At 43.3% G+C, this 12,891-nt stretch overlaps 1 protein-coding gene across 2 annotated transcripts in view; it reads left to right on the top strand.

Annotated features, from left to right (window-relative positions):
• Positions 1 to 7,354: 7,354 nt before the first annotated feature.
• Positions 7,355 to 12,891, top strand: part of OGFRL1 (opioid growth factor receptor like 1) — an 80,349-nt gene continuing 74,812 nt past the window's right edge. For both annotated transcript variants that reach the window (XM_068183768.1, XM_068183767.1), the window contains exon 1: positions 7,355 to 7,771. The gene's annotated coding sequence lies outside the window, so the exon portion shown is untranslated. The remainder of the gene's footprint in view (positions 7,772 to 12,891) is intronic.

Here is a 12,891-nt window from a genome sequence, read left to right as displayed (position 1 = left end):
GTATTAAATCATTCAGCTGATGGGAAAAAATTCAGATTTTTTTCAACTGATATGTACTACAATATTACTAGACTTGAGTTATTGAGTTGTGTGTTTGAACAAAACTGGCTTCTAGGAGATGGCAGTGCAAGCTAAGGCAGTTCTATATGCCTTAATACAACAATTTTCCAGCTATTCCAGAACAACAGAGCTGTCAGTTTAGTGCACTTCTGAAACTTGCTATGAAATGATTATGGCAATAATGAGAATCAACACACCATTCTGGAGCTGTTCCAAGTGAAATGCCCAGCAAAATGAAAAGCTGAGTGGCTGAGAATGAGGGCAGAATGTAGAGACAAGGGTGGGATGTAGAGACAAAGGTGGGATGCAGAGATGAGGGCAGAATGCAGAGGCATGGTGGAATGTGGAGGCGAGGCGAAGATGAAGATGAGATGAGCAGGCCTGGATGGACAGGCAGCTCATGTGAAAGGGCTCTTTCACCTAACACCAGCTGTAGCCTTTCTCTCAGCGCAGACACACAACCTTGCCTCTTCACAGTGATCTCTAGGCCCTTTAGTGCTTGAGAACCATCAGGTACTAGGACTAAATGAAAAAGCATCTCTACAAGAAAGCAACAGTGTGCTCCAGAAATTTCCTGATTAGCTCACAAACATGCAATCACCCACTAAATCTATTTGCTGTTGCAGACAGCTGAAGGACACACAGAAATTCAGCATCTCTACTACTGCAACTACCAAGACCTGAAAAACTGGTTTGTTACCTGTTCTACAGGTGAAATGGAAGGAGGATATGATCTCCTATCTGTGGTTTCACTTGTTCTCGGTGCTCGTCACTTGATCAGGCAGATTTGTCCCTATTTCTGGTTCATTCTTCCTTTGCTCCAATCTGTTTCACAGGCAGTGTTTGTGAAAAGCACCTGCTACTCCAGCATTGTTTTGCATCAGCAGATCTCCAAGAACTTTACTAAATGAAAATAAATTGAAGGAATGAGGCAGATTTGGGGCAGTTGGCAGGGGCAGTGATTAGGGAAGCACTGTTTATCAATGGATCACCCTTGAAGAGGAGCAGATGGAAGAACTGCCACATGAAAACAGTGTGGCAGGTTCTGGAGTGTTAGCCAAGTTCCCTGAATCCTCTGTGGCTGCCACTACTGCTGAAACCCACTGAGCAGACCTGTTCTTATGCTGGTCCTCCTACAAAGAATAAGCTACTGCTAAAACCAAACAAATGCTGTTTAAAGCAGGTGTGATTTCTATGGGGAGCCTAAACATTTCACCCCTAGCGTGCCAATGCCATGATGCTTTGGGGATTTCCTCCTCCAATTTTTAAGGAAACTTAAAAGCTTTGTTAAAAGAAAGCCACAACAGCAAACATTCCTTTTAATGTAAGAATCACAGTTATGCTCTTTAATTCTTTGTCCCTGCATGATACAATCTTTAACTAAACTCCACCGGCTACACTTTTAATAAAAATGCTGATGTTTACTTTTCCTGATAATTTGCTATAGAAAATAATACTATCATGAATGACATATTCGATGATTTAATATCACCAAAGTAATAATGTGATAAAATGTTTGGCATTACTTGTTTGCTCTGTATACTGTAGTTACTGTACAAATGTTTTAGTGAACAGCACAGAAAACCTGAAGCTTGAAAATATCTTTTGAGAAAAAAAAAAAGACTTCTAGCCAATGAGAAAAATTATCTCAGAAAAAAGCAAAGAATATGGACTAATTACTTTGCTTTCTTGCCCCACATATTCAGCTAGAGAAGAGGAGCCTTACAAAACTCATATGATAGTAGCAGCTTGTCTTGCAAACCAAAATTGTTAGTTCATGCTGTTTGATGGCATCTCCCCAATGTACACAGGGCCCTGATCCTTACAAGCTCAGGCACAGTGCGTCTGTTCATGTTACACACATTTACCACCACAGAACTGTCCAAAAATGAGTAAATCATAGTTCCCCCAATACAGTATTTCATGTTCTCCCCTCTCTTGTTTCTAGAGGTGTTCAACTCTACTCCAAATTTTAATTTGTTAGGGAATTATACATATCATAATTTCTGGTCTATTCCTGGTGGAAGATGTGAAGAGCTACAGACATTACTGTTCTCTTACAGTATTACAAATATAAATTGCTTTAAATTTAAATAATTATGTAATATCTTGTACCAGGAGAACTGCTTTTTTGGTCTCCAAAGACATTTATTAGAAATATTTATAATTGTTTGCCTCTTACTAGTAGACTTTTTTTTTTTTTTTTGCTTTTTGCTAATATCAAGTAACTAACTAAATAGTCCTGTTGTCTTTAGCAAGACAGCTTAAGGAGAAAATTCCTTTGATACCAGAAGGGCGAAACCAGGCTCTTCGTTCTTTAAACAACAATTCAAAGTCATGTTGCCCTTATTGTTGGTCTTCAGAACTAAAGATTTTTGTCATGCCTGGCTTCACTTTGACTTCATGGCTATGGTTTCAGCTACTGATGCTATCAGACAATAGCAGAACGCAATTCAAAACAGCTACTAGAAAAATCCCTACACTTTTCCAAAGCTACTAGGTTAGGGTAAAAGAAGAGCTGTGACACCACCTACCGTGAAGCAAACATGTGCATTGAAGTCTATAGCACATATCTGAACTTTGATTTGCTCATTATTCTTTAGGGTTTTGTTGTTTCAAATGTAAGTTGCAAATGGTTGGGTAACAAGGCTTGAAAACAGATAGAGCTTCTGCATAATTTGAAAACTGGCTACAGTATTATTTTATTTTATTTTATTTTATTTTATTTTATTTTTATTTTATTTATGTTTTTCAACCACAGCATTTCTCTGGAATTAACTATGGCATTGTCCCATGAAGCTCACCAGAAATGACAAGCATATGCTGTCATGGTCAATACATCATATCTAGTAATTTTCTTAGGGAACTCTGGTATTTTTTGTTAGCATGTTCTTCTTCTACTATGCTATATTGAGGTAAACTGTATTAATAAATATGGAGAGAGAGGAGAGTAACTGGTAGTAGGAGGGATATATATCACGTGCACCTTTGTGAGGCACTAAATTGAACCCTATCAGTCCAGATTATTATCTTTTATAGCTGAGATCTGAAGTCTAAAAATCACCTTTGTTTAAATTGTAAAATATTATTTTTGATGTATTTTCTAATCTGTGTTAATTTTACCTTGAAATTCAGATGCAAGACAATATTCCAGTTACTCTGATAATGTGTTTTGAAGGTAAAAGACTACATACCTCTCCCTAATTGTATCTCACCAAGTGCACGACAGAAGTACTGAATTGGACATCTGCTGCTGTCCTCTTTAGCACAGAGGCCACTTTAAAAAGCTGTCTGCTGTGCTTTCAAAAAAACCCATTGTTGTGTTCCAGCACTGAAGACAATAGTGGAGGGCAAAGATGTAACCTCTCTGGTCCAAATGTTATATACTCACATTACATCTCCTGCAGATGAAAAACCTTCCTACAATGAAGAAGAAAATGAATTTTGGAACAGTGTATTTTTTGAATTATTGTTGCAGTCAGAAATGAAGTGGCAGAACTGCCCAATCTTAGTGTTATTCATTAGGCAGATTCATTATGGTTGTATCTGTCAGCCAACCCACATCAGATCCTCTTGTGCTAGACATTATAAAACCAAGAGCTGTTCTGAAAGTTGAACTATGTAGAAAATCATTTTGTACTGCTGAAATGTGTTGCTTGGAGGGGTGCCTAGCTTCATCACTTTTTAGTACAAACATTTTTAGAGTAAGAAAAATGGTGTAATATTAATTTCACTCCAAACCTCAGATTACATAGGCCATGCTACACAGAAACAGAACATCAGCCAGAATGTGTTGCTTGTTTGTGACTGGGAAAAGCCAGATAAGAGGTAGAGACAAATGGTCAGAGCTGCAAGGGAAGGGTAGAGAATGTTGACTAAGGGAAACATGAGGAATCAGTCCTTCTGACAGAAAATAGACTGCAAGAATGCTAGGAGTACTGAACAAATATTGAAAAAGGTATGTTCTTCCTTAAGGAAGCAGAACTTTGTCACTACTGCTCCCAACTCTACCCTTGACTTGGTTTTCTGGTGGAAATAATATATGAGACCATGAATATTGGCTCAAAAGGTATGTGAGGCACATTTATTGTGTTTGGATCAGAAGACGCGAGAAGATATTACTGGTTTTGCCTTTAATGTTGCAGTGTGTTTGTCCTTCATTAAAAAATAAAATTAAATGTGCTTTTTCTTCCTTCCAGCCTCCTATCCAGCAGCTCCACTGAAAATCCGATGCCATGTTAGGGTAGGTGCCTCTTCTTTCCAAATGCCTTGTTTAATCTCCTCCTTCCCTTCTGTTCAGTTTCTCTTACAGTACTATAAACCCCGGGCTTTGTCCACCAGTCTGCACATATATATTAGATCCTCAACCTTATTTGTATCTATGATGACCTCTGGGGAGAATATATCACCACTTTTTCATCTCACTACAGCAGTGAAAGTGAGTAAAACACAGTTGTTTTGTCTTTGAGCAACGGATTTGATGAGGTGGTTATCTTGGTAATTAAAAAAACCCAACCTCTTCCACCTCAAGAACTCTGAATGACTTCTCCATTAATCACTACAAGAGCACCATTGACTTACCATATTTGTAAAAGACATTCCCCTAACAAAGTAGATAAAATTTTTTTCTAACTCAAAGAATATTTTATTTGGTGGTCTAATAGCTTTCACTCACAGATATTACATTAATAAACCATGAGTGAAAAAAGGTAATAAATATGGGCCTGCACATCTTAAATATATGACTGAATTTTATATGTTTACCAATCTACTTTAAGTGTAAACCAGTAATGTTCAGGGCTGTTAGCCCAGCAAGTCTGGGCTAACCTAGCCTTCTGATTGATCCATCTGGGTGTTAAAGCCTGCTGGGAGTTCACCTCTGATGGGGTTCCCAGATGTCAGCCAAGCAGCAGTGCCCATGCCTGCCCTTTGTCCATGGCAGTAGTGAGATATGACACTTAGATTACCCTCTTCCCCTGTAAAAGTGGCTTAGGAAAAGTTTTTCTCACATTTGAAACAATTTATGAGGAACATGGCCAATTACCCTGGGTCAGTCAGAGGTAGATCATAAAGGCAAGGCAAATCACTATGTGTCTGCTGTGACCAGTGTCTTACTTCACCCACATTTTGTGGAGCTGAGCTTTTGTAGGAAGGATTTTTGCACTGTGGATATGAGTGATTCCAAAATTTTTGCCCTGCTCCACTGCTGAGATTTGGTTTAATCCTTAGGTAATTATTCCAGTAAAAATACTAGATGTCATTGGTCTTTCAGCATCCCTTACACCTTGAGTCCAGCTTGAGCTGTGGGTTGTTGGGGGTAGGTTTACCCTTGATGAGACATTTGTAACAGAATGGCATAGCAAGGCTCTGTCCCTGGCCGTGATGGAAATGCAAGCCTTGTAAACAATAATAATGCCTGAACCTCTGGGCTAAAATCTGCAGACACCAGAAAAGTACCAAATCAGATCAGTAGGTCAGATTTTAACTGAGAAACAGAAATACAGAAAAAAAAAATCCAAGCCCAGGCTCTGTTTTGAGATGCACAGGAGGGGTGCTTGCACACTGATATTCATCTCTCAAGACTAAAGGCTGAGAAAGAAGGACCTTCATGCACTGTGCAGGAGAAAAATCCAAGTTAGCCATATCTATTTTTGTTAATCATAATATTGATGAGTCTTCAATGGCCACAAGACACGGTGTATGGCATACAAGCAGGAATTAGTCTCTATTACTGTCATATCTATGGTGTGGGACTCCTACCATGGCCATAAAAGGGCAAGAGGTGTGCTTCCCAGGAGGAAGCCCACATGGGGTATTCACCAGTGAGCTTTTACTGCCAGCATTTATAATCAGCACCAACAACTGCAGACTCCTTGTCTGCGGCCATTAGTCACTAAGGATTGAGAGCAAGTATGTCAGGAGAATACAATTAAATAGGTGCAAGTGGAAAGTGGGATAAAACGCAACAGGACTTTACCAAAGGTACATTTTGTGAAGCAAACCCAGAACCCTCTGTGAGCAGAGGAAGGTTCCTGAATAAGGAGAAGGCAGGAGATTCGGCATGACTAGACCTCAGTCAGCATTTGGTACAGGATTTCACAGAAAGCTGTTACAGGGGTTGGTGAGATGCTGCAGCATGGGTAAGAAGTTGGCTAAAAAGAGATGCCACAGAGGAGATGCTCTCTCACAGAAAGAAGCTCCAGAAGGATCAGGCATCATACCTATCTAAAGTGTAACAGGTCCATCCATGCCCTAAATTATGGACTGCGCCAGTGACATTTGATGGTGTGGCTGGGAGGAACGGCCAGGAGAAAGATCAGGATAGCCTGAAAAAGGGTTTGCCCGACCTTGAGGACTGGAATAATGACAGAAGTTCAAGCATTAAGCAACAAGAATATGTATTTTTAGAATAAACAATAAGCATATCCAGTTTTGAGGTGCATAGTTGTAACTTACAGGGTAGGACCGAGTGGTGCATACTTGTGGGTCACCAAATGAGCCTAACATAGTGAGAAGACTGGAGGAAGTGACCTTGAGACAGGGGAGATTCAGATTAGAGAACAGAAAAAGATTTTTCACTATTAGGATGGTCAGGCACTGCATGGCTGCCCAGGGAGGCAGTGGAGTCACCATCCCTCGAGAAGCGTCCGCTTGTGCCGCTGGCTGATGTGGTTTAGGGTTACAGTGGCAGTACCAGGTGGACGGTCGGACTGGGTGATCTCAAATCGCGGCAGTTCCGTGATAGCCTTGACGAGACAGTGAGACCCAAGGTGGCGGTTTTCACCTCTGAGCTATCATTACTATTTCTTCTGCTCACTTCTTGGCTATATAAAGGACTCGGTGGTCCCAACAATCCAAAACTGAAGTAAGGACGACTCGAGAGCGGCTTTTGGTCGCCACCAACTCCTCTCTCCGGACCCCCAGCTGGGAACGTCACTCAGCTTCTTCGCAAGTCCTTTTTCCCTTCCACCCCTGCCGCTTCTCCGAACAAGCCTGCGGGCGGGCAGGCGAGGCCGGGCCGGGCCGGGCCGTGTCGCCGGGACCCTCACGGACGCGCAGCCCAGCCCGGCCCGGCCCGGCCCGGCCCGGCCCGGCCCGGCCCGAGCCCTGCGCGCCCCGGGCGGCCCCGCGCGCTGCCCCCGCCGGCCGCCCCGCGCCGCGCGCCGCGGGGGAGGCGGGCCCGTCCGCCGCGCCGCCCCGCCCCATTGGCTCCGCGCGGGACTCTCCGCGCTCCCCGGCGCCCCATTGGCCGAGACGCCCCCTGCCCCGAGCCGATTGGCAGAGCGGGCCGGGATCCCCTCCGGTGGGGGGGCGGCGCTCGGGCGGGGGCGGCCGCTCGGTCACCTGCGGCCGGGGCGGCCCCGCTCCGCTCCGCTGGCCCCGCCGGGGCGGCCGCGGCGTCACCGGGAACGGCCGGGAAAAGCCGGAGAAACAAAGAACATGGCGAGGGGAGGAGGAGCTTACGCCGCCTCAGCCGCTGGGAAGGGCGCTCCGGGGGCGTACAATGCCCGCCGCGGGGCGGGTTCGCTTCCCTCCGCCCCCTTTCCCCGCCCTTGTGGCCGGGCTGGCGGGGGGCTGGGGCGGAACGGGACGGGCTGGGCTGAACTGAACTGGACTGGACTGGACTGGACTGGAGGTGGCCGTCGGGAGTGGGTCCGCTGTCTGCCCCAAGTTTCGCCCAGAGTGGGAAAGTTGGGCGGGATCCGTCCAGGTAAGGAGCGGGCGGGGGTCCTGGGACACCTGCGGGCCGGGCCGCGCTCCCGCTCCGCCCGCATCTCCCGGGGCTGCGGCCGGGGCCGCAGGTGCGGCAGGACGGGGCGGCCGTGCCCGGCGGCCCCACGGAGCCGGTGGGGGTCAGGCGGCCCCCGCGTCTGGCAACTTTTTAGGAACTTGGAAAGTTGTCCGTCCTGGTTGTCTCCCTGTCTGGAGAGAGCCGTCCCGTGCGCTAACAAGCGGCACCTGGCCCAAAACCTCGCGGGACTGTCAGGGCCAGAGCGGGAACCTCCGAAAAAACTCTTCCTAAAATTGTGTGGAGTTACAATCTTACCTGTGGAGAGGTACCGGGACCGCTGCCCTTGTGAAAAGAAAACTCTCCGGCCCATTTTCTTCTGGCGTCTGCACAGTGTACGGCTCTCTGCTGGTTTTTCTCAACTCTCAAATTATTCTTTAGCTCTGGTCTTGAATAAATATTGCTCATGTCAGAATGATTATGGTACTGTTGAGAGGCCTTGGTTGGGATTTTGATCCTTTTAGTTTGTACTGAGATGGAGACTTTGTTGTTTTTTGTTTTTTCTTTTTTTTTTTTTTAACTTTTAAACTAACTAATGATTTGAGCATCCGGTTTGAGGGGTAGCTTAAATGAATCATGCTAAGCGTTCAGCTTTTCGGCGTTTGTTTTAAGATGTCTTGAGCTAGTTAGCTGAAGTTTGAATTTTCAGAAATGTTTAGACATGAAGAGATAAATCGCTGGGCTGCCTAAAGTCATGATTAATGCGTTCATAATTAATTCAGTTACGGTCTCGTCCCTCCCATCCTCCCCCAGATTCACATCGAGGCAGCTCAGTTGCATATCAAAAGCCTCTTCTCATTTTCATTTAGTAAGTTATTAGACTTTCAAACTGTGCTTGCTCCTTTTCGTCTCACTTTGCTCACACCCTCAACAATTGAAATGAAATTTTGAGGCAAGTATCGCTGTATACTTGCTTAGACACAAGTAATAAAGACAGCTTAGCGGTAGAAAAGCCAGGACCGTAAATAGCCATTATTTTCTGTCAAAGGTTAATTAGTTATCATCTTTATATCTGTACATGTAAGTATAAGATGGATAAAATTTTAAGATGAAAGTGCACAGCAGCTCTGGAAGGTACTGTTACACATTGCCCCAGCTTAAGAAGAATATCTCTTTAAAATGTGTTGACATTTAATTGACCTTTGAAAGTTCATTCTGTTAATCATACTCAAAGCACTAAAGCTATGGTTGACTGATCTGGTGCTCGTACATTCAGCCGTGATCAGCATATAAATTCTGCAGCATAATTGCTACTTATTGAGCAAGAGTTTCTTTTCTCCTCTGAAAATGAGAAAGTTTTGCTTCGCCTCCGGCTGGGTGCTACGGGTAGAGTTGTGAATCCAAATGCTTTCCTGCCATCAGTTGTTGTGGCGGGTGTGGCCTCCAGCCAGGCAAGAAATTCCTTTGCTGAAACTGTGGTTTTTTCCTTCCTGAGGCCGCACATAGGGCAAGGTAACCTTGAAGGTTACTTCTGTATCTACTTTGAGTCAAAACATACTAGGTCACTTTGCTTTTTATGTTTTAAGCTCTTCTATGTGCCAGCTGTTTGAATGGAGAAGGCTGAGTTTAAAAAGGTTGATTGCAGAAGATAACTCCTCTCTCCCCCTCAAAAACTTGGCTCTTAAAGTCAAACCTAATATACCCATGTTAATATGCATGCTACCTTTTTATGGCTGTTGTCCATAGCTTTGTTGTAACTCAAACTCATACAGGGAATGGAAGCATTACTTATGCGCTCACTGTCAAAAGATCTGGGTGAATATTAATTTTTACTGGGTTCACTTTCTGGATAGATTTCCCAATGAGGCTAATATAGTTGGTTATAGTTTTTATGTGTTGAGACCTCTTGTGTCATATCATGAATTTGTAAGTCTGTCACCTAGTGAGAAATGAGGGAAATACTAAATGTTAAATGCAGTGTCAGCGATTCCTAATACATCATTAGCTCTTTGCTGTTACCATTGAAAACTAATTAATAGCTCTTAGTCATAAATCTGCTTAAAAAGTTAGAGACCTGGTATTGCTGTTGTAGTTTTCTGAGCTATTTTGTCAATGCTGCTTTTGTACTAGAATCTCCTTCCCCGAACTGTGAAGACAGATGTGATGTTCAAGGTGCATTTGCAGTCGCGTAACTGCCCTGACATTGTGTTGTTAGGAGCTGTTAAAGCCACAGAGGGAGGGGTTGTCATCCGAGCAAGTATTTTTGTCAGGGCTGTGTCCACCAGCGCACAAATGCTTTGAATACTAAAAAGTGATCCTGTGGTTGAGTTCTGTTTATTTTAGTAGAATAAATACAAGTACCACACGTGATTCATTTCACTGATTCTTTAGAAAGCTGAGTGAAGATAAATGTGCCAAGAGCATGTCTGTACTTTCTGTGCAGTTGACAAAAGGAGGAGGAAAAATATCTAGGGTAGCTTAAGGGCTGGAGTGTGCAGATGCCTGACCTGCAGCTGCCCTGATGGCCATAGTGCAGAGTTGGCACCCACTTCGTCTGTGGTACTTGCAGGAAAAGGCCCTGCAAGGTGTCCTCTGTCACCTCAGAGGGCAATGATCAGAGCCTCAGGGACCAGCAGGACATGTAGAGAGAGATCTGCTCTGCAGCTTAGCTTTTATAGAGACTTAAGTCTTGGGTCTAGCTAGGTGGAGGTGTCAGTCCATTTGTTATTTGCAGTTGCAAACACTGCCCTGGAATGAGATGCCTGAGCAGGGTCCCCTTTTGTAAAGGGGTCATCTTACTGATTTGCGGGAGTGATTTGAACGTGGTGGCAGAAGCTCCTGGACTGAGCTTCTCCTGTTGAAAGCAGTTGTCAAAGCATGGATGGCATCACCACATGGGCACAGGCATTCAAGGCGGGGGGTGAAAGCCAAGTTTTGAATTGTGGCTGAGGCAGGCCTAAAGGGGGATTTAAACATGAACTCTTCTTGTCCTAATGTTTGTATTGTATAAAAAGGTTTCTGGTGCAGCTGGTGTATTCCCAAACTCCTTATATTGTTGTTGGGATAAAGGACGGATCTGGAAGTTGCACATTCTTGCACTTCAGCAGTTGAGAAGCAACAGGGTGAGCAGGGGATTTGAGAACCACGTGGTGGTTTGGACGTGCAGTATTAGTTCAATTAGTGTTGGTACAAGTACCCACTGGCAGGAGGCTGTGTGGTTGGAGGGCAGTAGCAGCCAAGAACGGATGTTTAAAGTTTGAATGATATCTAAAACTTCATCAGGCACCTAAACCCTTGAGGGTTAAGAGGGAGGATGTTATGAAGGTGATGGTTAATCTTTCTATCTGCATTCCTAGATTACTCTGAGGAGGATAATGTGAAGTCATTCTCTGAAGATTATGGCATTTCGTGAAAGGAATGTAGCACTGGGCCATAAATTAACAGGAACAGAAAAAGCTCATTCTCAACTCTGGTTTATTAACTCAGCCATTTGCATATGTAATCCTTTGTACCAAAAACTTGTACTGTATAAATATATCTTTTACAATAGCCGCCTGCCACAGCAAATAGATTTTTATGCAGGAAAGTTCCCCCTTCTCTTTTATATTCAGGTGTGTAGAAAGTAAGTTTTACATTATTCTGTAAGACTGCTTCTGTCTATGACACTTCATATTGAATAAAACACATGATATGTTCTTGATCAGTATTAGATCCACAGATGCATTTCGTCTGTAACCATTTGAAATTTTAGAACCATGTGTTAGAGTGCATACATAGACGGGTTCAGTTGCATTTTAACATACTGGTCAAGGTGAGCCCAAGCCATCCTAATGTGACATGCCTGACATAATCCCAAAGGGATTAGTTGTTAAGACATTTGAAAAATAAAGTCAGGTCTTGCTTCAGTGTTTTTCCTTAGTGACACATGTTCTAAATTAAAGCTTTTGCAGCAATTTCATCATAAACTTTCTCTGAGTCTAAGCAACTGAGAGGTGTTCTTGGAGCTGTCAAGATATGTATAGCTCTGATTTTTAGCTGACTGCTAAATATATGTTTACCCATCAGGGATTTTCCTCACTATTTACCATCAGAAAAGTTTTTTGGTTTTTTATTTTGTTTTTTTTTTTTTTTAATAGAAAAAGGTTTCATATATGTCCTGTTTCTTTTTCTGTTCCTTTTCTGTAATCTCTGGGCAGTTATTTCTGCTATCAGGAGTAAAATGCAGCTATATGTACTGTTTGTATCTGTGGAAAACTGTGTGGGGACAGCATTTAGAGTAACTGTGACTTTTACTGAAGACTTTGGGGTGAAAGTGAGGAAGAAGTATAATTCTAAGTTCCCAATGCCTGAAGTTAATCAGTAGGGGTTTTTTCTTTCTTTGTGCCCTCTTTCCACCTGTCATTTCTTACAGCTATTTTAGCTGTTCCAGAAGGGCTCACTACCTTCTTCTCTTGCAGAACTTTGTGGTGTGTGCATTCTTTGGCATGTCAGTGTTGATGGCTGTGTAGTAGCTTTTTGAGCACTTTGGAGTTTCCCCAGTGTCTTAGCTAGGACACTTATGCTGGTAAGCCCTCTCTTCTCCTGCTTCAGTGGTCAGTCTAATGCTTTCTCCTTGCTTTGTAGGACTGAATTGTGCCTGTCTTTTAACGTGGTGGGCGGTTTTTTGTCATGTGCTTATTAGTCTCTTGTAACTTCTGCTTCTGAAAAGCTGGGTGGAAAGACCTTTTCATGGTGATGAGGATACAGGTTAACATTAACAAGATTCAGGTTCATGGCCTTGTCAGTATGATGTCAGCATTTTATCTGATAGGTCAGAATGTTTAATTTCAAACTGTGGGAACAAGCAAGCGTTTAACTACTGATGTTCAGCCCCATTCTGTTCCCTCATTTCATAAGCCTGGTCACACCCAAGAAAAGGGGAAGGTATTGGATATAAATGAAGAATGGGACTTGAGTAGGTGTATTGCCCCAGTCAGTATGTGTGCAAAGTTTAGTGCATTTGCTGCACATGAACTCTAGTTTTGTTCTTTAAATGTTGCTGTTATGTTTGTCATGGTGTTCTTAATACAGTTGCTTTCTGCACACTTTTAGTGGATGTTTTG

This window comes from Anomalospiza imberbis, chromosome 3, assembly GCF_031753505.1.
Source record: "Anomalospiza imberbis isolate Cuckoo-Finch-1a 21T00152 chromosome 3, ASM3175350v1, whole genome shotgun sequence".
Lineage (NCBI taxonomy): Eukaryota > Metazoa > Chordata > Aves > Passeriformes > Viduidae > Anomalospiza > Anomalospiza imberbis.
Note: the sequence above shows the minus strand (reverse complement) of the source record. Positions and strands in the feature narration are given on the sequence as shown.